The following is a 27,063-nucleotide window of genomic DNA, read 5'->3' as shown; positions in this document are numbered from 1 at the left end:
TTCAAGTCCAGGGGGTGAATTCCTATTATTGTTGTAAGAATTCCCATAAGAATTACCATAGCCATTGCCATTATTATAAGGATATGACCTATAGTTGTTACTAGAATTGTTCCGGTAAGCATTGTTGTTGAAATTATTATTTTTAATGAAGTTTACATCAACATGTTCTTCTTGTGCAACCAATGAAGCTAACGGAACATTATTAGGATCAACATTTGTCCTATCATTCACAAGCATAGACATAATAGCATCAATCCTATCACTCAAGGAAGAGGTTTCTTCGACAGAATTTACCTTCTTACCTTGTGGAGCTCTTTCCGTGTGCCATTCAGAGTAGTTGATCATCATATTATCAAGAAGCTTTGTTGCTTCACCAAGAGTGATGGACATAAAGGTACCTCCAGCAGCTGAATCCAATAGGTTCCGCGAAGAAAAATTTAGTCCTGCATAAAAGGTTTGGATGATCATCCAAGTAGTCAGTTCATGGGTTGGGCAATTTTTAACCAAAGATTTCATTCTTTCCCATGCTTGTGCAACATGCTCAGTATCTAATTTTTTAAAATTCATTATGCTACTCCTTAAAGATATAATTTTAGCAGGGGGATAATATCTACCAATAAAAGCATCCTTGCATTTAGTCCATGAATCAATACTATTCTTAGGCAGAGATAGCAACCAATCTTTAGCTCTTCCTCTTAATGAGAAAGGGAACAATTTTAATTTTATAATGTCACCATCTACATCTTTATATTTTTGCATTTCACACAATTCAACAAAATTATTAAGATGGGCAGCAGCATCATCAGAACTAACACCAGAAAATTGCTCTCGCATAACAAGATTTAGTAAAGCAGGTTTAATTTCAAAGAATTCTGCTGTAGTAGCAGGTGGAGCAATAAGTGTGCATAAGAAATCATTATTATTTGTGGTTGTGAAGTCACACAACTTAGTATTTTCAGGAGTACCCATTTTAGCAATAGTAAATAAAGCAAACTAGATAAAGTAAATGCAAGTAACTAATTTTTTTTGTGTTTTTGATATAGCAAACAAGATAGCAAATAAAGTAAAACTAGCAACTAATTTTTTTTTGTATTTTGATTTAGTGCAGCAAACAAAGTAGTAAATAAAACTAAGCAAGACAAAAACAAAGTAAAGAGATTGCGATGTGGAGACTCCCCTTGCAGCGTGTCTTGATCTCCCCGGCAACGGCGCCAGAAAAAGTATGAGCAGTAGCAACGGCACCAGAAAAGTGCTTTGCCCAGGACAGTAAACAAGCAGTAGTAACGCAGCAGTAGTAACGCAGTAAAACAGTAAACAAGCAGCGATAGCAGTATTTAGGAACAAGGCCTAGGGATTAGACTTTCACTAGTGGACACTCTCAACTTTGATCACATAACAGAATAGATAAATGCATACTCTACACTCTTTTGTTGGATGATGAACACCATTGCATAGGATTACACGAACCCTCAATGTCGGAGTTAACAAGCTCCACAATATTCGATGTTCATATTTAAATAACCTTAGAGTGCACGAAAGATCAACACGACTAAACCAAGTACTAACATAGCATGCACACTGTCACCTTCACGCTATGTAGGAGGAATAGATCACATCAATACTATCATAGCAATAGTTAACTTCACAATCTACAAGAGATCACGATCATAGCATACGCCAAGTACTAACACGGATGCACACACTGTCACCATTACACCGTGCAGGAGGAATAAAACTACTTAAATAACATCACTAGAGTAGCACACAGATATATTGTGATACAAAACACATTGCAATCATAAAGAGATATAAATAAGCACTTCACTATGCCATTCATAATAGTGAATAAGTATTCTGTGAAATATAGCCTAAGAGACCCACACGGTGCACACACTGTCACCTTTACACACGTGGGACAAGGAGTCTTCGGAGATCACATAAGTAAAATTCACTTGACTAGCATAACGACATCTAGATTACAAGCATCATCATATGAATCTCAATCATGTAAGGCAGCTCATGAGATTATTGTATTGAAGTACATAGGAGAGAGATGAACCAAATAGCTACCGGTACAACCCTTAGCCTCGATGGAGAACTACTCCCTCCTCATGGGAGACAGCAGCGGTGATGAAGATGGCGGTGGTGTCGATGGAGGAGCCTTCCGGGGGCACTTCCCCGTCCCGGCGGCGTGCCGGAACAGAGACTCCTGTCCCCCAGATCTTGGCTTCGCGATGGCGGCGGCTCTGGAAGGTTTCTCGTACCGTGGCTTTTTCGTATCGAGGTTTTAGGTCCAGGGGCTTTATATAGGCGAAGAGGCGGCGTCAGAAGGTCGAAGGGGCGCCGACACTATAGGGGGCGCGGGCCCCCCCTTGGCCACGCTGGCCTAGGGTTTGGTGGGCCTGTGCCCCCTCTCTGGCGGTTCTCGGGTGTTCTGGATGCTCCCGGACAAAATAGGAACCTGGGCGTTGATTTCGTCCGATTCCGAGAATATTTCGTTACTAGGATTTCTGAAACCAAAAACAGCAGAAAACAGGAACTGGCACTTCGGCATCTCGTTAATAGGTTAGTTCCAGAAAATGCACGAATATGACATAAAGTGTGCATAAAACATGTAGATATCATCAATAATGTGGCATGGAACATAAGAAATTATCGATACGTCGGAGACGTATCAGCACCCCCAAGCTTAGTTTCTGCTCGTCCCGAGCAGGTAAACGATAACAAAGATAATTTCTGGAGTGACATGCCATCATAATCTTGATCATACTATTGTAAGCATATGTAATGAATGCAGCGATCCAAACAATGTAAATGCAATGAGTAAACAATTGAATCATATAGCAAAGACTTTTCATGAATAGTACTTTCAAGACAAGCATCAATAAGTCTTGCATAAGAGTTACTCATAAAGCAATAAATTCTTAGTAAAGGTATTGAAGCAACACAATGGAAGATTAAGTTTCAGCGGTTGCTTTCAACTTGTAACATGTATATCTCATGGATAGTTGTCAATGCAAAGCAATATAACAAGTGCAATATGCAAATATGTAGGAATCAATGCACAGTTCACACAAATGTTTGCTTCTTGAGGTGGAGAGAGATAGGTGAACTGACTCAACAATAAAAGTAAAAGAATGGTCCTTCAAAGAGGAAAGCATCGATTGCTATATTTATGCTAGAGCTTTTATTTTGAAAACATAAAGAGAGCATAAAAATAAAGTTTTGAGAGGTGTATGTTGTTGTCAACGAATGGTAGCGGGTACTCTAACCCCCTTGCCAGGCAAACCTTCAAAGAGCGGCTCCCATTTTATTTTATTTTTGGGTGGCACTCCTTCCAACCTTTCTTTCACAAACCATGGCTAACCGAATCCTCGGGTGCCTGCCAACAATCTCATACCATGAAGGAGTGCCTTTTTATTTCAGTTTTATTATGATGACACTCCTCCCAACCTTTGCTTACACAAGCCATGGCTAACCGAATCCTTCGGGTGCCGTCCAACAATCACATACCATGGAGGAGTGTCTATTTTTGTTAATTAATTTGGGACTGGGAATCCCATTGCCAGCTCTTTTTGCAAGATTATTGGATAAGCGGATGAAGCCACTAGTCCATTGGTGAAAGTTGCCCAACAAGATTGAAAGATAAACACCACATACTTCCTCATGAGATATAAAACATTGACACAAATCAGAGGTGATAAATTTTGAATTGTTTAAAGGTAGCACTCAAGCAATTTACTTTGGAATGGCGGAGAAATACCATGTAGTAGGTAGGTATGGTGGACACAAATGGCATAGTGGTTGGCTCAAGGATTTGGATGCATGAGAAGTATTCCCTCTCGATACAAGGTTTAGGCTAGCAAGGTTTATTTGAAACAAACACAAGGATGAACCGGTGCAGCAAAACTCACATAAAAGACATATTGTAAACATTATAAGACTCTACACCGTCTTCCTTGTTGTTCAAACTCAATACTAGAAATTATCTAGAGCTTAGAGAGACCAAATATACAAACCAAATTTTAGCATGCTCTATGTATTTCTTCATTAATAGGTGCAAAGCATATGATGCAAGAGCTTAAACATGAGCACAACAATTGCCAAGTATCACATTATCCAAGACATTTTACCAATTACTACATGTATCATTTTCCGTTTCCAACCATATAACAATTTAACGAAGAAGAAACTTCGCCATGAATATTATGAGTAAAGCTAAGAACACATGTGTTCATATGAAACAGCGGAGCGTGTCTCTCTCCCACACAAGTATTTATTCAAACAAAAACAAAAACAAGAAACATACAGACGCTCCAAGTAAAGTACATATGATGTGGCCGAATAAAAATATAGTTTCAAGAGAAGGAACCTGATAATTTGTCGATGAAGAAGGGGATGCCTTGGGCATCCCCAAGCTTAGATGCTTGAGTCTTCTTGAAATATGCAGGGGTGAACCACCGGGGCATCCCCAAGCTTAGAGCTTTCACTCTCCTTGATCATAGTATATCATCCTCCTCTCTTGACCCTTGAAAACTTCCTCCACACCAAACTCAAAACAAACTCATTAGAGGGTTAGTGCATAATCAAAAATTCACATGTTCAGAGGTGACACAATCATTCTTAACACTTCTGGACATTGCCCAAAGCTACTGGAAGTCAATAGAACTAAGAAATCCATCCCACATAGCAAAAGAAACAATGCGAAATAAAAGGCAGAATCTGTCAAAACAGAACAGTCCGTAAAGACGAATTTTATTGAGGCACCAGACTTTATCAAATGAAAATGCTCAAATTGAATGAAAGTTGCGAACATATATGAGGATCACTCACGTAAATTGGCATAATTTTCTGAGTTACCTACAGAGAATTTTGCCCAGATTCGTGACAGCAAAGAAATCTGTTTCTGCGCAGTAATCCAAATCTAGTATCAACCTTGCTATCAAAGACTTTACTTGGCACAACAAAACACAAAACTAAGATAAGGAGAGGTTGCTACATTAGTAAACAACTTCCAAGACACAAATATGAAACAAAGTACTGTAGCAAAATAACACATGGGTTATCTCCCAAAAAGTTCTTTCTTTATAGCCATTAAGATGGGCTCAGCAGTTTTAATGATGTACTCGTAAGAAATAGTATTTGAAGCAAAAAGAGAGCATCAAGAGGCAAATTCAAAACACATTTAAGTCTAACATGCTTCCTATGAAAAGGAATCTTGTACATAAACAAATTCAAGAAGCATAATGCAACAAGCATAGAAAGATAAAACAAGTGCAGCTTCAAGATTTTCAGCAAAAAGAGAGGTATTTTAGTAACATGAAAATTTCTACAACCATATTTTCCTCTCTCATAATAATATCCAGTAGCATCATGAGCAAAATCAACAATATAAATATCACATAAAGCATTCTTATCATGAGTCTCATGCATAAAATTATTACTCTCCACATAAGCATAATCAATTTTATTAGTAATAGTGGGAGCAAATTCAACAAAGTAGCTATCATTATTATTTTCATCATCAAATATAGGAGGCATATTGTAATCATAATCAAATTTATCCTCCATAGTAGGTGGCACCAAAAGGCTACTATCATTATAATCATCATAAATAGGAGGCAAAGTATCATCAAAGTAAATTTTCTCCTCAATGCTTGGGGGACTAAAAATATCATGCTCATCAAAACCAGCTTCCCAAAGCTTAGAATTTTCCATAGCATTAGCAATAATAGTGTTCAAAGCATTCATATTAATAACATTCCCATTAGCATGCATATAAAGTTCCATGGGTTTTTTAATTCTCTCTTCAAACACATCATGTCCTAATTCAAGATAAAGTTCATAAAGATCTCTCATATTTTTGTTGTTTTCCATTATGCCTAACAAGTGTAAACAAGAAACAAAAAGATGCAATTGCAGGATCTAAAGGAAATAGCTTCGAGCACAAACACAATGGCACCAGAAAAGTACTTTACCTGGAACCGGAGTATGAGTGCCTTTTACCTTTCCTCCCCGGCAACGGCGCCAGAAAATAGCTTGATGTCTACGCCCCCTCCTTTTCCTGTAGACAGTGTTGGGCCTCCAAGAGCAGAGGTTTGTAGAACAGCAGCAAGTTTCCCTTAAGTGGATCACCCAAGGTTTATCGAACTCAGGGAGGAAGAGGTCAAAGATATCCTTCTCATGCAACCCTGCAACCACAAAGCAAGAAGTCTCTTGTGTCCCCAACACACCTAATAGGTGCACTAGTTCGGCGAAGAGATAGTGAAATACAGGTGGTATGAATAAGTATGAGCAGTAGCAACGGCACCAGAAAAGTGCGGGTGACCCGGGTTCGATCCCCGGCAACGGCGCCAGAAAATAGCTTGATATATAATTTGCTGTTATTCATTGATGATACGTGCAATTTGCATCACTATTTTGTATCACTATTTTGTGGCGCCCCCTCCTTTTCCTGTAGACAGTTTCTGTCCACATATCTATTAAAGAAATATTCTGGCGCCATTGTGTTTGTGCTCGAAGCTATTTCCTTAAGGCTTGATGGCCCATGCGGGTCTCGGCCTATTCACCAAGGTTTATCGAACTCAGGGAGGAAGAGGTCAAAGATATCCCTCTCATGCAACCCTGCAACCACAAAGAAAGAAGTCTCTTGTGTCCCCAACACACCTAATAGGTGCACTAGTTCGGTGAAGAGATAGTGAAATACAGGTGGTATAAATAAGTAGTAGCAATGGCACCAGAAAAGTGCTTTGCCCAGGACAGTAAACAAGCAGTAGTAACGCAGCAGTAGTAACGCAGTAAAACAGTAAATAAGCAGCGATAGCAGTATTTAGGAACAAGGCCTAGGGATCATACTTTCACTAGTGGACACTCTCAACATTGATCACATAACAGAATAGATAAATGCATACTCTACACTCTCTTGTTGGATGATGAACACCATTGCGTAGGATTACACGAACCCTCAATGCCGGAGTTAACAAGCTCCACAATTCAATGTTCATATTTAAATAACCTTAGAGTGCATGAAAGATCAACACGACTAAACCAAGTACTAACATAGCATGCACACTGTCACCTTCACACTATGTAGGAGGAATAGATCACATCAATACCATCATAGCAATAGTTAACTTCATAATCTACAAGAGATCATAATCATAGCCTACGCCAAGTACTAACACGGATGCACACACTGTCACCATTACACCCGTGGGACAAGGAGTCTCCGGAGATCACATAAGTAAAATTCACTTGACTAGCATAATGACATCTAGATTACAAGCATCATCATATGAATCTCAATCATGTAAGGAAGCTCATGAGATTATTGTATTGAAGTACATAGGAGAGAGATGAACCACATAGCTACCGGTACAGCCCCGAGCCTCGATGGAGAACTACTCCCTCCTCATGGGAGACAGCAGCGGTGATGGAGATGGCGGTGGTGTCGATGGAGAAGCCTTCCGGGGGCACTTCCCCATCCCGGCGGCGTGCCGGAACAGAGACTCCCGTCCCCCAGATCTTGGCTTCGTGATGGCGGCGGCTCTGGATGGTTTCTCGTACCATGGCTTTTTTCGTCTCGAGGTTTTAGGTCCAGGGGCTTTATATAGGCGAAGAGGCGGCGTCAGGAGGTCGATGGGGCGACGACACTATAGGGGGGCGCGGGCCCCCCTTGGCCGCGCCGGCCTAGGGTTTGGTGGGCCTGTGCCCCCTCTCTGGCGGTTCTCGGGTGTTCTGGATGCTTCCGGGCAAAATAGGAACCTGGGCGTTGATTTCGTCCGATTCCGAGAATATTTCTTTACTAGGATTTCTGAAACCAAAAACAGCAGAAAACAGCAACTGGCACTTCGGCATCTTGTTAATAGGTTAGTTCCAGAAAATGCACGAATATGACATAAAGTGTGCATAAAACATGTAGATAACATCAATAATGTGGCATGGAACATAAGAAATTATCGATACGTCGGAGACGTATCAGCATCCCCAAGCTTAGTTCCTGCTCGTCCCGAGCAGGTAAACGATAACAAAGATAATTTCTGGAGTGACATGCCATCATAACCTTGATCATACTATTTGTAAAGCATATGTAGTGAATGCAGCGATCAAAACAATGTATATGACATGAGTAAACAAATGAATCATATAGCAAAGACTTTTCATGAATAGTACTTCAAGACAAGCATCAATAAGTCTTGCATAAGAGTTAACTCATAAAGCAATAATTCAAAGTAAAGGCATTGAAGCAACACAAAGGAAGATTAAGTTTCAGCGGTTGCTTTCAACTTGTAACATGTATATCTCATGGATAGTTGTCAATGTAAAGTAATATAACAAGTGCAATATGCAAGTATGTAGGAATCAATGCACAGTTCACACAAGTGTATGATTCTTGAGATGGAGAGAAATAGGTGAACTGACTCAACAATGAAAGTAAAAGAAAGGTCCTTCAAAGAGGAAAGCATCGATTGCTATATTTGTGCTAGAGCTTCTATTTTGAAAACATAAAGAGAGCATAAAAATAAAGTTTTGAGAGGTGTATGTTGTTGTCAACGAATGGTAGCGGGCACTCTAACCCCCTTGCCAGACAAACCTTCAAAGAGCGGCTCCCATTTTATTTTATTTTTGTGTGGCACTCCTTCCAACCTTTCTTTCGCAAACCATGGCCAACCGAATCCTCGGGTGCCTGCCAACAATCTCATACCATGAAGGAGTGCCTTTTTATTTTAGTTTTATTATGATGACACTCCTCCCCACCTTTGCTTTCTCAAGCCATGGCTAACCGAATCCTTCGGGTGCCGTCCAACAATCACATACCATGGAGGAGTGTCTATTTTTGTTAATTAATTTGGGACTGGGAATCCCATTGCCAGCTCTTTTTGCAAAATTATTGGATAAGCGGATGAAGCCACTAGTCCATTGGTGAAAGTTGCCCAACAAGATTGAAAGATAAACACCACATACTTCCTCATGAGCGATAAAACATTGACACAAATCAGAGGTAATAAATTTTGAATTGTTTAAAGGTAGCACTCAAGCAATTTACTTTGGAATGGCGGAGAAATACCATGTAGTAGGTAGGTATGGTGTACACAAATGGCATAGTGGTTGGCTCAAGTATTTGGATGCATGAGAAGTATTCCCTCTCGATACAAGGTTTAGGCTAGCAAGGTTTATTTGAAACAAACACAAGGATGAAGCGGTGCAGCAAAACTCACATAAAAGACATATTGTAAACATTATAAGACTCTACACCGTCTTCCTTATTGTTCAAACTCAATACTAGAAATTATCTAGACCTTAGAGAGACCAATTATGCAAACCAAATTTTAGCATGCTCTATGTATTTCTTCATTAATAGGTGCAATGTATATGATGCAAGAGCTTAAACATGAGCACAACAATTGCCAAGTATCACATTATCCAAGACATTATAGCAATTACTACATGTATCATTTTCCAATTCCAACCATATAACAATTTAACGAAGAAGAAACTTCGCCATGACTATTATGAGTAAAGCCTAAGGACATACTTGTCCATATGCTACAGAGGAGCGTGTCTCTCTCCCACACAAAGAATGCTAGGATCCATTTTATTCAAACAAAACAAAAAACAAAAGCACACAGACGCTCCAAGCAAAGTACATATGATGTGACCGAATAAAAATATAGTTTCAAGAGAAGGAACCTGATAATTTGTCGATGAAAAAGGGGCTGCCTTGGGCATCCCCAAGCTTAGACGCTTGAGTCTTCTTGATATATGCAGGGGTGAACCACCGGGGCATCCCCAAGCTTAGACTTTTCACTCTTCTTGATTGGAGTATATCATATTTCTCTCTTGACCCTTGAAAACTTCCTTCACACCAAACTCAAAACAACTCATTAGAGGGTTAGTGCATAATCAAAATTCACATGTTCAGAGGTGACACAATCATTCTTAACACTTCTGGACATTGCTCAAAGCTACTGGAAGTTAATGGAACAAAGAAATCCATCCCACATAGCAAAAGAGGCAATGCGAAATAAAAGGCAGAATCTGTCAAAACAGAATAGTTCGTAAAGACGAATTTTATTGAGGCACCAGACTTGCTCAAATGAAAATTCTCAAATTGAATGAAAGTTGCGTACATATCTGAGGATCACTCACGTAAATTGGCATAATTTTCTGAGTTACCTACAGAGAATTTTGCCCAGATTCGTGACAGCAAAGAAATCTGTTTCTGCGCAGTAATCCAAATCTAGTATGAACCTTGCTATCAAAGACTTTACTTGGCACAACAAAACACAAAACTAAGATAAGGAGAGGTTGCTACAGTAGTAAACAACTTCCAAGACACAAATATAAAACAAAGTACTGTAGCAAAATAACACATGGGTTATCTCCCAAGAAGTGCTTTCTTTATAGCCATTAAGATGGGCTCAGCAAATTAAATGATGCACTCGCAAGAAATAGTGTTTGAAGCAAAAGAGAGCATCAAGAAGAAAATTCAAAACACATTTAAGTCTAACATGCTTCCTATGAAAAGGAATTTTGTAAATAAACAAGTTATGTAGGCATACTGCAACAGGCATAGGAAAACTAGACAAGCTCAACTTCAAAATTTTAAGCATATAGAGAGGTGTTTTAGTAACATGAAAATTTCTTCAACCATATTTTCCTCTCTCATAATAACTTTCAGTAGTGTCATGAGCAAACTCAACAATATAACTATCACATAAAGCATTCTTATCATGAGTCTCATGCATAAAATTATTACTACTCCCAACATAAGCATAATCAATTTTATTAGTAATAGCGGGAGCAAATTCAACAAAGTAGCTATCATTATTATTCTCATCATCAAATATAGGAGGCATATTGTAATCATAATCAAATTTATCCTCCATAACAGGCGGAACCAAAATACTACTATCATTATAATCATCATAAATAGGAGGTAAAGTATCATCAAAGTAAATTTTCTCCTCAATGCTTGGGGGACTAAAAAGATCATGATCATCAAAACCAGCTTCCCCAAGCTTAGAATTTTCCATAGCATTAGCAACAATAGTGTTCAAAGCATTCATATTAATAACATTCCCATTAGCATGCATATAAAGTTCCATGGGTTTTTTAATTCTCTCTTCAAACACATCATGTCCTAATTCAAGATAAAGTTCATAAAGATCTCTCATATTTTTGTTGTTTTCCATTATGCCTAACTAGTGTAAACAAGAAACAAAAGGTTGCAATTGCAGGATCTAAAGGAAATAGCTTCGAGCACAAACACAATGGCGCCAGAATATTTCTTTAATAGATATGTGGACAGAAATATTCTCGGAATTGGACGAAATCAACGCCCAGGGTCCTATTTTGCCACGAAGCTTCCAGAAGACCGAAGAGGAGACGAAGTGGGGCCACGAGGTGGCCACACCCTAGGGCGGCGCGGCCCAAGCCTTGGCCGCGCCGACCTGTAGTGTGGGGCCCTCGTGTGGCCCCCTGACCTGCCCTTCCGCCTACAAATAGCCTTCGTCGCGAAACCCCCAGTACCGAGAGCCACGATACGGAAAACCTTCCAGAGACGCCGCCACCGCCAATCCCATCTCGGGGGATTCAGGAGATCGCCTCCGGCACCCTGCCGGAGAGGGGAATCATCTCCCGGAGGACTCTACGCCGCCATGGTCCCCTCCGGAGTGATGTGTGAGTAGTCTACCCCTGGACTATGGGTCCATAGCAGTAGCTAGATGGTTGTCTTCTCCCCATTGTGCTTAATTGTCGGATCTTGTGAGCTGCCTAACATGATCAAGATCATCTATCTGTAATTCTATATGTTGCGTTTGTTGGGATCCGATGAATAGAGAATACTATGTTATGTTGATTATCAATTTATGTCTATGTGTTGTTTATGATCTTGCATGCTCTCCGTTACTAGTAGATGCTCTGGCCAAGTAGATGCTTGTAACTCCAAGAGGGAGTATTTATGCTCGATAGTGGGTTCATGTCTCCGTGAATCTGGGGAAGTGACAGAAATCTCTAAGATTATGGATGTGCTATTGCCACTAGGGATAAAACATTGGTGCTATGTTCGAGGATGTAGTTACTGATTACATTACGCGCAATACTTAATGCAATTGTCTGTTGTTAGCAACTTAATACTGGAGGGGGTTCGGATGATAACCTGAAGGTGGACTTTTTAGGCATAGATGCATGCTGGATAGCGGTCTATGTACTTTGTCGTAATGCCCAATTAAATCTCACTATACTCATCATAATATGTATGCGCATGGTCATGCCCTCTTTATTTGTCAATTGCCCAACTGTAATTTGTTCACCCAACATGTTGTTTATCTTATGGGAGAGACACCTCTAGTGAACTGTGGACCCCGGTCCAATTCTCTATACTGAAATACAATCTACTGCAATACTGTTCTACTGTTTTTCTGCAAACAATCATCATCCACACTATACATCTAATCCTTTGTTACAACAAGCCGGTGAGATTGACAACCTCGCTGTTTCGTTGGGGCAAAGTACTTGGTTTGTGTTGTGCAGGTTCCACGTTGGCGCCGGAATCCCTGGTGTTGCGCCGCACTACATCTCGCCGCCATCAACCTTCAACGTGCTTCTTGGCTCCTACTGGTTCGATTAAACCTTGGTTTCATACTCAGGGAAAACATGCCGCTGTACGCATCTGTTATCACCAGAATTTGACCGAATCAGAGGTGGGCCGCGATCAAGATGGGCTTGAAGAATATACATGGAAGAATATACGTGAATCGGCCTTATATGCAAAGTTTGGGCTAGTTTGCCCGTGTATTTGTAATATAGTAGGATATGTATCGATTAGTTAGAGTTTGGCTCGTGCCCGGTTGGGATTATTCCCACGTCAGGAAGTCTACGGACTATAAATATGTATCTAGGGTTTATGAAATAAACAACAATCACGTTCACCACAAACCAATCTAGGCGCATCGCCAACTCCCTTGTCTCGAGGGTTTCTTCCGGGTAAGCATCATGCTGCCTAGATCGCATCTTGCGATCTAGGCAGTACAAGTTTATTCGTCGTTCATGCGTTGCTCGTACTGAAGCCTTTTTGATGGCGAGCAACGTAGTTATCTTAGATGTGTTAGGGTTAGCATTGTTCTTCGTATCATATGCTGTCGTCGTGCAACCCTTAGACATCTAGCCGCCCTTACACCTATCTTAGGTGTAGGGGCGGCACCCCGCTTGATCATTATTCAGTAGATCCGATCCGTTATGGTTGCTCCTTGTTCTCCAAGGATTAGTTTAATATCTGCATAGTTAGGCCTTACAAACGGGTTGAAGGATCCAGTGGCGCGTAGGGTATAGTTCGCTAGCCCTAGACAGGATGTTCCGGGGATCAACCTTGTGTTGGTTTTTAGGCCTTGTCTAGGGACGGCTTACGATCACCGTGCGTGGCCGCCAGGCTCAATCACGAGTAGGATGTTCCGATTATGTGGTGAAAACCCTAAATCGTAGTAGGTCGTTTTAGCTTTATTTTGATCAAGCAGGACCACCATATATTCGTACACCTCGTGCGAATCATGGGTGGATCGGCTCTTTGAGCCGATTCACAGGACAACCTGAGAGCCGATCGAGGCTCGTATTTAATGTTTATGTGTATGCCATGCAGGAAACTAAGCGAGGCACATCCATCACCTTCCTGACCAGGTATAGGTCAGGTGGCACGCCCTTGCACCAGCATCGGACGTGCGTGCCGAGTCTTTGCGGGCCGTCGCTCGGAGGGACCAGGGCCAGCCGCAGTCCTAGGAGCCTCCCGGCTCTACTGTGTTGCCCGTCGCTGCTCGCCGGTGGGTTTCTGACCGCAACACATTCTAGCATGCCCGGTGGGACCATCTTTGACATCAACCGCATCGCCATCTACATCCGAGATGGCGGAGGGCACTCTAGTCACGTACGAGGATTTGACCGAGGAGCTCGAGAAGAAGTATGACGAGGTCAAAGCAATCCTCGAAGCCGACCTCATCGGCTCTTTTCACAGAACCCGCTCACATGGCGTCAGGTGGAAAGGGTTCTCACCTGAAGGCGCGCTCGATGGAGTGGACCTGTCCGCCCCGTCCGAAGAACGCACCAGGTCCCTGCGTCAGGAGATTAACTTCATGGTAGCTCATTCGCTACACCGCCACTCTGAGAGCCTGGTGAACACTTTGGAGCGTGTCGCTCTTCGGGTGATCCAGGAAATCGTGAGGCATCAATACTCTCCGTCAGGACCAGCTCTCGGGACTTACCAAGGAGAGATGCCACTCCAGTCCCGTCCACCGCTGCCATTCGCGTTGGCAGCACCAGAAGTGCCGAATTCACTGGCATACATCGTCTACAAGATCGGTGGTGACCCTAGTGACTACCAGTTCTTGCATGAGGCGCCTAAGGAGATCCCTCACGAATACACGTGCACATACGTGCCAGACTGCAGTAACTGGGCACTCACAAACCAGGCTGCAACAGCAGGGACTTCTGGAACAACAGGAGGGACTTCGGGAACAGATCTTGAGAAGCAGACGTGGCTAGCTAAGTATGCCACTCCGACAAACCTCCAGAGCTCAGCTCCTGCAGTTGGCTCAGAGCTGGAAAAGCAAGCATGGCTGGCTAAGTATGCCACTCCGGCGAATCTTCAGAGTTCGACTCCTACAGCCCAAGACCGTGGATCGATCAAGATACAATCTGAGAGACCAGTTCGGCATGGTGCCGAAAAGGAGGACAATCGGCTATTCCAAGCCGTACCCCAACGAGTACGAGTTGATCCCGCTACCACCCAAATATCGGCTCCCTGATTTCTCCAAATTTAATGGATCAGATGGTTCCAGCTCCATCGAGCATGTGAGCCGATATTTGGCACAGCTGGGCACGATCTCAGCATCAGATCCACTACGCGTGAGGTTCTTCGCATAGTCCCTCACAGGATCGGCTTTCGGGTGGTACACTTCGTTGCCACCAGACTCGATCCGGACTTGGAAGCAGTTGGAAGAACAGTTCCACATGCAGTATCACTCAGAGGCTTCCGAGTCTGGCATTGCCGATCTAGCACAAGTACGTCAGAAGCGTGGAGAAACCGTGGCAGAATACATCCAGCGCTTCAGAACCGTTAGGAACCGATGTTATTCGGCTCGAGTGACTGAAAAAGAAGCAGTCGAGTTGGCGGTGGTGGGCCTTGCATCACCAATCAAGGATATGGCCTCCCAAGCAGACTACCCTTCAATGGCGCACATGGTTCAGAAACTGTCGTTATATGAACAGCGCCACCCAGACTTGTACCAGGACAAATTCAAGCGTGCGGTAGTCCTGGTTGAGGCAGATGAAGACGAAGGCTCTGCGGGAGATCAAGAGGTAGCAGTGGCTGAATGGACTCGGGGGGCAACCCCCGTGTCCTGCCAATGGGTTAAGCCACCAGGTCCGCCCAGAGGGTTTGATTTTGACGTAACTAAAACTGAGCAAATTTTTGACCTCTTACTTAAGGAGAAGCAGTTGAAGTTACCCGAAGGCCTCAAAATCCCCACGGTACAGGAGCTGAACGGAAAGCCATACTGCAAATGGCATAACTCGTTCTCCCATACCACCAACGACTGCAGGGTGTGGCGTCAGCAGATCCAAATGGCGATAGAACAAGGACGTCTAATTTTCAACCAGTACGCCATGAAAGTCGACACTCACCCCTTCCCCGCCGTTAACATGGTGGAGTGCACTTACCCTGGAGGGTGCCAGCCAGGATTCACATTCAACATCAACATGGTAGGACCTGGACACCACTCTGGTAAGGACGAAGACGAGGGCAGCTGCTCTCGTAGCAAGGACACAGAGGAAGCCGTTCCACGCGATCGGCTCCGTCACGATGGCAAGCGCTACGTCACAGAGGGAGAAGTAAGGAATGTGAGATATCATCGACCTCTCTCTGATCACCTCCTCAACAAGTACGTGAGTCAATATGACCAACGCCGACGACCCAACGACGATGATGAAAGAGATCGCCTGGCTAGGGACGCCAGGAGACATCGTTGGCACGATCGCGACGAGGAAAGATATGAGCGCCACGCCAAGTAAAGGTCAAGAGAGCAAGACGACGAGGATAGGCACTGGGACTGTCCCTTCTTCAGACACTGCTGGGATTCAGGAATGAGCCGATTGCCTACAATCGGCAACTGCCCAGAATGTAGACAGAAGAAGAAGGGTGCAGCTAACGTGTCCGTGTTCCAACGTCTAGGGCCTCTCCCGCCTCGGAACAAGCACGCTGAGTCCCCTCGGGTGGAAGATCTCGAGGATTTGGAAGACGATGATGAAGAAGAAGAAGACAGGTACCACCGGCCAAGGTGGTGCCCTGATGGACTCAGCCGTTCCCAAAAGCGTAGGGTTCAGCGACTGCGTGGCTTGGAGGAAGCCGAAAGGTTATACCTGCACACGCTAAGGAAGGCGCGGCCTGATCTGGCCGTGAAAATTCAACGAACCCTGGATGAAGAGGGTCGACCACAAAAAATGGAGTGGCGCCCCAAGCAAAGGAAAGCCGATGATGAAACATCGGCTGGCACGAACATGGTGTTCATCCTTCCGACGGAGTTTAGTGCTCTAGGATTAGACATGAGCACATGTGGCACAACTTGACTGCGGCCCATGGCCAGTTATCTTTGAGAAGCCACGAGAAAGAAGCTACATACATCTGAAGGCCCTGTACTTGCGAGGTTATATCGATGGGAGGCCTGTCAACAAGATGCTGGTGGACACCGGAGCGGCAGTCAACATTATGCCATACTCCATGCTACGTCGGTTGGGACGCTCTAGCTCGGATCTGATCAAGACCAACGTGACATTGAGCGATTTCAATGGCCAAGCGTCTGACGCACAAGGTGTTCTGAACGTGGATCTGACCGTAGGAAGGAAAACCATCCCTACGACGTTCTTTATTGTCGATAGCAAGAGCACCTATGCTGTCCTGCTAGGAAGAGATTGGATCCACGCCAACTGTTGCATTCCATCCATGATGCACCAATGCGTAATACAGTGGGATGGAGATGAGGTAGAGGTCGTCCATGCAGATGACTCAGCCAAGATTTCAACGGCTGGCATGAACGCTTGGGAGACAACAGGCCAAGAGCCACTCTCAGGCATCAATTTGGACGACTGCGAGCGCATCGACGTGACAAAGGATGGGGTTAGGCTGGTCTTATCCACCGGCCTGACCGTATAGCAAGAACAAACCTATGGACAAACGTGGCGAGGCCGATCCTTGGGATCGGCCCCAAAGATCTATGGAGGGACATTGCAAAACCTTCATTGAGTGATTCGATCAACATGGGGGCCGATTCCAGCAATCGGCCAAAATTATCCTCACCATACGTTCTGCCTGTGTTCAACATCGATCTAATGGGCAGCGGTTTTATGTCGGCTGATGAGAGTCAACATTAGTCCTAACGGAGCCGACATTCAAATTCAGTGCCTTGGCTAACTACAGAGCCGATATCCGCAGTTACCTGGCAGATTCGGCTCGGGGGGCACCTACTCAGATGAACATGTGCGATACATGTGCAGTGAAATATTGGGGGCCGATAGAAAATCGGCCAGTAAAAAATCGGCCAGTAAAAAAAAATTCTTCTCATGGCATACAGCCGATGCACAGACATCGACTCTAGTACAATTACATAGGATCTACCTGCTGCGTGTTCAAGACACGGAGCAATGAGCCGATTTTGGTGCCCGAACCTTCTCTTCGAGGACTTCCAACCCTTTGCGCCAGTTCAGCAATACTGTCAGAAGCGTCAGTTGTGGCATGCAAGGCAGCCTTTTGCTCATTAAGCCGTTGGTGTTTCATCAACAATATCGGCTTTCAGCGGAAGAAAGGTGATCAGTGGGGGCAAGTTTGGCTGACTCTGCATGGTGGCTGTCTCAGAATTACCTGAGTTCAAAGCTCTTTGTCTGATCTGTGCATCCTCACCGTTATTCTCGCCTTGACTGAGGCTCGGGGGGCAGCTGGCCTGGTAGATGCTCTGTTTTTAGAAGCCGATTGGGGTGTCATCGGCTGACCCTGCATCATAACCTTCTTCGAAAGCGGTGAGTTGATTGCAGGAGAAGACTACTAGAGCTGCTAAAAGGGAAGCCGTCATCATCTACAGGGTCAGAACTGTTTCTGTTGCTGCGAAAAGATAGAGCAAGGCGCTATGTTCGGACAGTAAGGGGCAGTTAAGGGTCACCTTCAGGCTGGAAACCATAGCGTGGGCATTGGATGGTGTTGCCCATGGATTCATTGCAGTTGCGAACCTGCGCGATTGACATCTGAGGTTCATATGGCCGCGGGTTGGATCTGTTCAAGTGGCTTTTTGGGGATTTGGGTTTTGCCCTTGCGGACAAGTGATACGTCTCCGACGTATCGATAATTTCTTATGTTCCATGCCACATTATTGATGTTATCTACATGTTTTATGCACACTTTATGTCATATTCGTGCATTTTCTGGAACTAACCTATTAACAAGATGCCGAAGTGCCAGTTGTTGTTTTCTGCTGTTTTTGGTTTCAGAAATCCTAGTAACGAAATATTCTCGGAATTGGACGAAATCAACGCCCAGGGTCCTATTTTGCCATGAAGCTTCCAGAAGACCGAAGAGGAGACGAAGTGGGGCCACGAGGCGCCCAAACCCTAGGGCGGCGCGGCCCAGGCCTTGGCCGCGCCGACCTATGGTGTGGGCCCCTCGTGCCCCTTCCTGACCTGCCCTTCCGCCTACTTAAAGCCTCCGTCGCGAAACCCCCAGTACCGAGAGCCACGATACGGAAAACCTTACCGAGACGCCGCCGCCGCCAATCCCATCTCGGGGGATTCAGGAGATCGCCTCCGGCACCCTGCCGGAGAGGGGATTCATCTCCCGGAGGACTCTACGCCGCCATGGTCGCCTCCGGAGTGATGTGTGAGTAGTCTACTCCTGGACTATGGGTCCATAGCAGTAGCTAGATGGTTGTCTTCTCCCCATTGTGCTTCATTGTCGGATCTTGTGAGCTTCCTAACATGATCAAGATCATCTATCTGTAATTCTATATGTTGCGTTTGTTGGGATCCGATGAATAGAGAATACTTGTTATGTTGATTACCAAAGTTATGTCTATGTGTTGTTTATGATCTTGCATGCTCTCCGTTACTAGTAGATGCTCTGGCCAAGTAGATGCTTGTAACTCCAAGAGGGAGTATTTATGCTCGATAGTGGGTTCATGTCTCCGTGAATCTGGGGGAGTCACAGAAACCTCTAAGATTATGGATGTGCTGTTGCCACTAGGGATAAAACATTGGTGCTATGTTCAAGGATGTAGTTACTGATTACATTACGCGCAATACTTAATGCAATTGTCTATTGTTAGCAACTTAATACTGGAGGGGGTTCGGATGATAACCTGAAGGTGGACTTTTTAGGCATAGATGCATGCTGGATAGCGGTCTATGTACTTTGTCGTAATGCCCAATTAAATCTCACTATACTCATCATAATATGTATGTGCATGGTCATGCCCTCTTTATTTGTCAATTGCCCAACTGTAATTTGTTCACCCAACATGCTATTTATCTTATGGGAGAGACACCTCTAGTGAACTGTGGACCCCGGTCCAATTCTCTATACTGAAATACAATCTACTGCAATATTTGTTCTACTGTTTTCTGCAAACAATCATCTTCCACACAATACGGTTAATCCTTTGTTACAGCAAGCCAGTGAGATTGACAACCTCACTGTTTCGTTGGGGCAAAGTACTTTGGTTGTGTTGTGCAGGTTCCACGTTGGCGCCGGAATCTCTGGTGTTGCGCCGCACTACATCCCGCCGCCATCAACCTTCAACGTGCTTCTTGACTCCTACTGGTTCGATTAAACCTTGGTTTCTTACTGAGGGAAACTTGCCGCTGTGCGCATCACACCTTCCTCTTGGGGTTCCCAACGGACGTGTCAACCACACGCATCAAGCAAATTTCTGGCGCCGTTGCCGGGGAGATCAAGACACGCTGCAAGGGGAGTCTCCACTTCCCAATCTCTTTACTTTGTTTTTATCTTGCTTAGTTTTATTTACTACTTTGTTTGCTGCACTAAATCAAAATACAAAAAAATTAGTTGCTAGTTTTACTTTATTTGCTATATTGTTCACTATATCAAAAACACAAAAAAAATTAGTTACTTGCATTTACTCTATCTAGTTTGCTTGATTTACTGTTGCTAAAATGAATACTCCTGAAAACACTAAGTTGTGTGACTTCACAACCACAAATAATAATGATTTCTTATGCACACCTATTGCTCCACCTGCTACTACAGCAGAATTCTTTGAAATTAAACCTGCTTTACTGAATCTTGTTATGCGAGAGCAATTTTCTGGTGTTAGTTCTGATGATGCTGCTGCCCATCTCAATAATTTTGTTGAATTGTGTGAAATGCAAAAATATAAGGATGTAGATGGTGATATTATTAAATTGAAATTGTTTCCTTTCTCATTAAGAGGAAGAGCTAAAGATTGGTTGCTATCTCTGCCTAAGAATAGTATTGATTCATGGACTAAATGCAAGGATGCTTTTATTGGTAGATATTATCCCCCTGCTAAAATTATATCTTTGAGGAGTAGCATAATGAATTTTAAACAATTAGATACTGAACATTCTGCTCAAGCTTGGGAAAGAATGAAATCTCTGGTTAAAAATTGCCCAACACATGGACTGACTACTTGGATGATCATCCAAACCTTCTATGCAGGACTAAATTTTTCTTCGCGAAACCTATTGGATTCAGCTGCTGGAGGTACCTTTATGTCCATCACTCTTGGTGAAGCAACAAAGCTTCTTGATAATATGATGATCAACTACTCTGAATGGCACACGGAAAGAGCTCCACAAGGTAAGAAGGTAAATTCTGTCGAAGAAACCTCTTCCTTGAGTGATAAGATTGATGCTATTATGTCTATGCTTGTGAATGATAGGACTAATGTTGATCCTAATAATGTTCCGTTAGCTTCATTGGTTGCTCATGAAGAACATGTTGATGTAAACTTCATTAAAAATAATAATTTCAACAACAATGCTTACCGGAACAATTCTAGTAACAACTATAGGCCATATCCTTATAATAATGGCAACGGCTATGGTAATTCTTATGGGAATTCTTACAACAATAATAGGAACACACCCCCTGGACTTGAAGCCATGCTTAAAGAATTTATTAGTACACAAACTGCTTTTAACAAATCTGTTGAAGAAAAGCTTGGGAAAATTGATATACTTGCTTCTAAAGTCGATAGTCTTGTTGCTGATGTTGATCTTTTGAAATCGAAAGTTATGCCTAATGAGAATCATCATAATAAAATTTTTACTACAGCAAATGCCATCCAAGTTAGAATTAATGAGAATATAAGATTAATGGCTGAACTGCGTGCTAGGTGGGATAGAGAAGAAAATGAAAAACTAGCTAAAGAGAAGAATGTAGCTAAAGTTTGGACTATTACCACGACTAGTAATGCTAATGCTACACATGTTGCTGCACCTCCTACTATTAATAATAAAAGAATTGGTGTTAGCAATGTTTCCACTTCTAATGCAAAGCGCGAGAAACTGGCCTGAAAGCTAAGCTGAAAAACTGTGATAAAGCTGCTGAATTTTTTTCCAACATTGGGGATGATGATCCCATTGATTTAGATTATAATGGTTTGAATTTTTATGATTGCCACATCTCTGAAGTTATAAAGTTCTTGCAAAAACTTGCTAAAAGTCCTAATGCTAGTGCTATAAATTTGGCTTTCACGCAACATATTACAAATGCTCTCATAAAAGCTAGAGAAGAGAAACTAGAGCGCGAAGCCTCTATTCCTAGAAAGCTAGAGGATGGTTGGGAGCCCATCATTAAGATGAAGGTTAAAGATTTTGATTGTAATGCCTTATGTGATCTTGGTGCAAGTATTTCTGTTATGCCTAAGAAAATTTATAATATGCTTGACTTGCCACCGCTGAAAAATTGTTATTTGGATGTTAATCTTGCTGATCATTCTACAAAGAAACCTTTGGGGAAAGTTGATAATGTTCGCATTACCGTTAACAATAACCTTGTTCCCGTTGATTTTGTTGTCTTGGATATTGAATGCAATGCATCTTGTCCCCTTATATTGGGAAGACCTTTTCTTCGAACTGTTGGTGCTACTATTGATATGAAGGAAGGTAATATAAAATATCAATTTCCTCTCAAGAAAGGTATGGAACACTTCCCTAGAAAGAGAATGAAGTTACCTTTTGATTCTATTATTAGAACAAATTATGATGTTGACACTTCGTCTCTTGGTAATACTTGATACACACTTTCTGCGCCTAGCTGAAAGGCGTTAAAGAAAAGCGCTTATGGGAGACAACCCATGTTTTTACCTACAGTACTTTGTTTTTATTATGTGTCTTGGAAGTTGTTTACTACTGTAGCAACCTCTCCTTATCTTAGTTTAGTGTTTTATTGTGCCAAGTAAAGTCTTTGATAGAAAAGTTCATACTAGATTTGGATTACTGCGCAGTTTCAGATTTCTTTGCTGTGACGAATTCCGACCTGCCTCTCTGTAGGTAGCTCAGAAAAATATGCCAATTTACGTGCGTGATCCTCAGATATGTACGCAACTTTCATTCAATTTTGGAATTTTCATTTGAGCAAGTGTGGTGCCATTTTAAAATTCGTCAATACGAACTGTTCTGTTTTGACAGATTCTGCCTTTTATTTCGCATTGCCTCTTTTGCTATGTTGGATGAATTTCTTTGATCCATTAATGTCCAGTAGCTTTATGCAATGTCCAGAAGTGTTAAGAATGATTGTGTCACCTCTGAACATGTTAATTTTTATTGTGCACTAACCCTCTAATGAGTTGTTTCTAGTTTGGTGTGGAGGAAATTTTCAAGGATCAAGAGAGGAGTATGATGCAACATGATCAAGGAGAGTGAAAGCTCTAAGCTTGGGGATGCCCCGGTGGTTCACCCCTGCATATTCTAAGAAGACTCAAGCATCTAAGCTTGGGGATGCCCAAGGCATCCCCTTCTTCATCGACAACATTATCAGGTTCCTCCCCTGAAACTATATTTTTATTCCGTCACATCTTATGTGCTTTGCTTGGAGCGTCGGTTTGTTTTTGTTTTTGTTTTGTTTGAATAAAATGGATCCTAGCATTCACTTTATGGGAGAGAGACACGCTCCGTTGTAGCATATGGACAAGTATGTCCTTAGTTTCTACTCATAGTATTCATGGCGAAGTTTCTTCTTCGTTAAATTGTTATATGGTTGGAATTGGAAAATGATACATGTAGTAATTGCTATAAATGTCTTGGGTAATGTGATACTTGGCAATTGTTGTGCTCATGTTTAAGCTCTTGCATCATATGCTTTGCACCCATTAATGAAGAAATACATAGAGCATGCTAAAATTTGGTTTGCATATTTGGTCTCTCTAAGGTCTAGATAATTTCTAGTATTGAGTTTAAACAACAAGGAAGACGGTGTAGAGTCTTATAATGTTTACAATGTGTCTTTTATGTGAGTTTTGCTGCACCGGTTCATCCTTGTGTTTGTTTCAAATAAGCCTTGCTAGCCTAAACCTTGTATCGAGAGGGAATACTTCTCATGCATCCAAAATACTTGAGCCAACCACTATGCCATTTGTGTCCACCATACCTACCTACTACATGGTATTTCTCCGCCATTCCAAAGTAAATTGCTTGAGTGCTACCTTTAAAATTCCATCATTCACCTTTGCAATATATAGCTCATGGGACAAATAGCTTAAAAACTATTGTGGTATTGAATATGTACTTATGGACTTTATCTCTTATTAAGTTGCTTGTTGTGCGATAACCATGTTTCTGGGGACGCCATCAACTATTCTTTGTTGAATTTCATGTGAGTTGCTATGCATGTTTGTCTTGTCTGAAGTAAGAGAGATCTACCACCTTATGGTTAAGCATGCATATTGTTAGAGAAGAACATTGGGCCGCTAACTAAAGCCATGATCCATGGTGGAAGTTTCAGTTTTGGACAAATATCCTCAATCTCATATGAGAAAATTATTAATTGTTGTTACATGCTTATGCATAAAAGAGGAGTCCATTATCTGTTGTCTATGTTGTCCCGGTATGGATGTCTAAGTTGAGAATAATCAATAGCGAGAAATCCAATGCGAGCTTTCTCCTTAGACCTTTGTACAGGCGGCATAGAGGTACCCCTTTGTGACACTTGGTTAAAACATGTGCATTGTGATGATCCGGTAGTCCAAGCTAATTAGGACAAGGTGCGGGCACTATTAGTATACTATGCATGAGGCTTGCAACTTGTAAAATATAATTTACATGATACATATGCTTTATTACTACCGTTGACAAAATTGTTTCATGTTTTCAAAATCAAAGCTCTAGCACAAATATAGCAATCGATGCTTTTCCTCTATGGAGGACCATTCTTTTACTTTCATTGTTGAGTCAGTTCACCTATTTCTCTCCATCTCAAGAAGCAAACACTTGTGTGAACTGTGCATTGATTCCTACATACTTGCATATTGCACTTGTTATATTACTCTATGTTGACAATATCCATGAGATATACATGTTATAAGTTGAAAGCAACCGCTGAAACTTAATCTTCCTTTGTGTTGCTTCAATGCCCTTACTTTGAATTATTGCTTTATGAGTTAACTCTTATGCAAGACTTATTGATGCTTGTCTTGAAGTGCTATTCATGAAAAGTCTTTGCTATATGATTCACTTGTTTACTCATGTCATATACATTGTTTTGATCGCTGCATTCACTACATATGATTTACAAATAGTATGATCAAGGTTATGATGGCATGTCACTCCAGAAATTATCTGTGTTATCGTTTTACTCGCTGGGACGAGCAGAACTAAGCTTGGGGATGCTGATACGTCTCCGACGTATCGATAATTTCTTATGTTCCATGCCACATTATTGATGTTATCTACATGTTTTATGCACACTTTATGTCATATTCGTGCATTTTCTGGAACTAACCTATTAACAAGATGCCGAAGTGCCAGTTGTTGTTTTCTGCTGTTTTTGGTTTCAGAAATCCTAGTAACGAAATATTCTCGGAATTGGACGAAATCAACGCCTAGGGTACTATTTTGCCACGAAGCTTCCAGAAGACCGAAGAGGAGACGAAGTGGGGCCACGAGGTGCCCAAACCCTAGGGCGGCGCGGCCCAGGCCTTGGCCGCACCGACCTGTGGTGTGGGGCCCTCGTGCCCCTTCCTGACCTGCCCTTCCGCCTACTTAAAGCCTCCGTCGCGAAACCCCCAGTACCGAGAGCCACGATACGGAAAACCTTACCGAGACGCCGCCGCCACCAATCCCATCTCGGGGGATTCAGGAGATCGCCTCTGGCACCCTGCCGGAGAGGGTATTCATCTCCCGGAGGACACCCATGGTCGCCTCCGGAGTGATGTGTGAGTAGTCTACTCCTGGACTATCGGTCCATAGCAGTAGCTAGATGGTTGTCTTCTCCCCATTGTGCTTCATTGTCGGATCTTGTGAGCTTCCTAACATGATCAAGATCATCTATCTGTAATTCTATATGTTGCGTTTGTTGGGATCCGATGAATAGAGAATACTTGTTATGTTGATTATCAAAGTTATGTCTATGTGTTGTTTATGATCTTGCATGCTCTCCGTTACTAGTAGATGCTCTGGCCAAGTAGATGCTTGTAACTCCAAGAGGGAGTATTTATGCTCGATAGTGGGTTCATGTCTCCGTGAATCTGGGGGAGTCACAGAAACCTCTAAGATTATGGATGTGCTGTTGCCACTAGGGATAAAACATTGGTGCTATGTTCAAGGATGTAGTTACTGATTACATTACGCACAATACTTAATGCAATTGTCTGTTGTTAGCAACTTAATACTGGAGGGGGTTCGGATGATAACCTGAAGGTGGACTTTTTAGGCATAGATGCATGCTGGATAGCAGTCTATGTACTTTGTCGTAATGCCCAATTAAATCTCACTATACTCATCATAATATGTATGTGCATGGTCATGCCCTCTTTATTTGTCAATTGCCCAACTGTAATTTGTTCACCCAACATGCTATTTATCTTATGGGAGAGACACCTCTAGTGAACTGTGGACCCCGGTCCAATTCTCTATACTGAAATACAATCTACTGCAATATTTGTTCTACTGTTTTCTGCAAACAATCATCTTCCACACAATACGGTTAATCCTTTGTTACAGCAAGCCGGTGAGATTGACAACCTCACTGTTTCGTTGGGGCAAAGTACTTTGGTTGTGTTGTGCAGGTTCCACGTTGGCGCCGGAATCTCTGGTGCTGCGCCGCACTACATCCCGCCGCCATCAACCTTCAACGTGCTTCTTGACTCCTACTGGTTCGATTAAACCTTGGTTTCTTACTGAGGGAAACTTGCCGCTGTGCGCATCACACCTTCCTCTTGGGGTTCCCAATGGACGTGTCAACCACACGCATCAACAAGTCACAGATTACCATTTGGATAAACAATAGAGTTGGCTTTGCTCGCGTTTCATGGCAAGGTCCGGTGCGCTGCCATCGGCTCGTAATTTTTTGACTTGTTTTAGCAATCGGTAAATTTGGTGAAAGGACAGAATCAGCTGAGAAGTTCCTTCTTCATAATAAGAGGGGTTTTTTACAATGAAGAGCCGATTGCTCAAGAAAGGAAGAACAAAAGAATAGCCGATTGCTCAGGGGCTACTAGTCCTACTTTACTAACCCTCGCTGGCCTTGTCATCGGCATCGCTGCCGTCGGCGCTGCTTCCGGAGAGTTCCTCGTCGCTGCTACCCCAGCCCTCGACCGGAGCCTCTTCTTCCTCGTCATCATCATCATCCTCGCTGTCCGCCCAAGCGCGGAAGCGCTTTGCCGGCGGGTACCCAGCGGAGGAGGAGGAATCATCCTCCTCCTCTTCCTCTTCTTCCTCTACTTCTTATTCTTCCTCCTCCTCGTCGGAGGAGGTGGATTTCGCCCAGGGGTGGAGGTCGTCTTCGCTTTCGCTCTTCAGTTCCCCTTCGAGGAGGAACCCGAGGTCGTCCTCCCC

Source organism: Lolium perenne, chromosome 5 (genome assembly GCF_019359855.2).
Source record: "Lolium perenne isolate Kyuss_39 chromosome 5, Kyuss_2.0, whole genome shotgun sequence".
Taxonomy (NCBI): Eukaryota; Viridiplantae; Streptophyta; class Magnoliopsida; order Poales; family Poaceae; genus Lolium; species Lolium perenne.
This window is presented reverse-complemented; position numbering follows the sequence as displayed.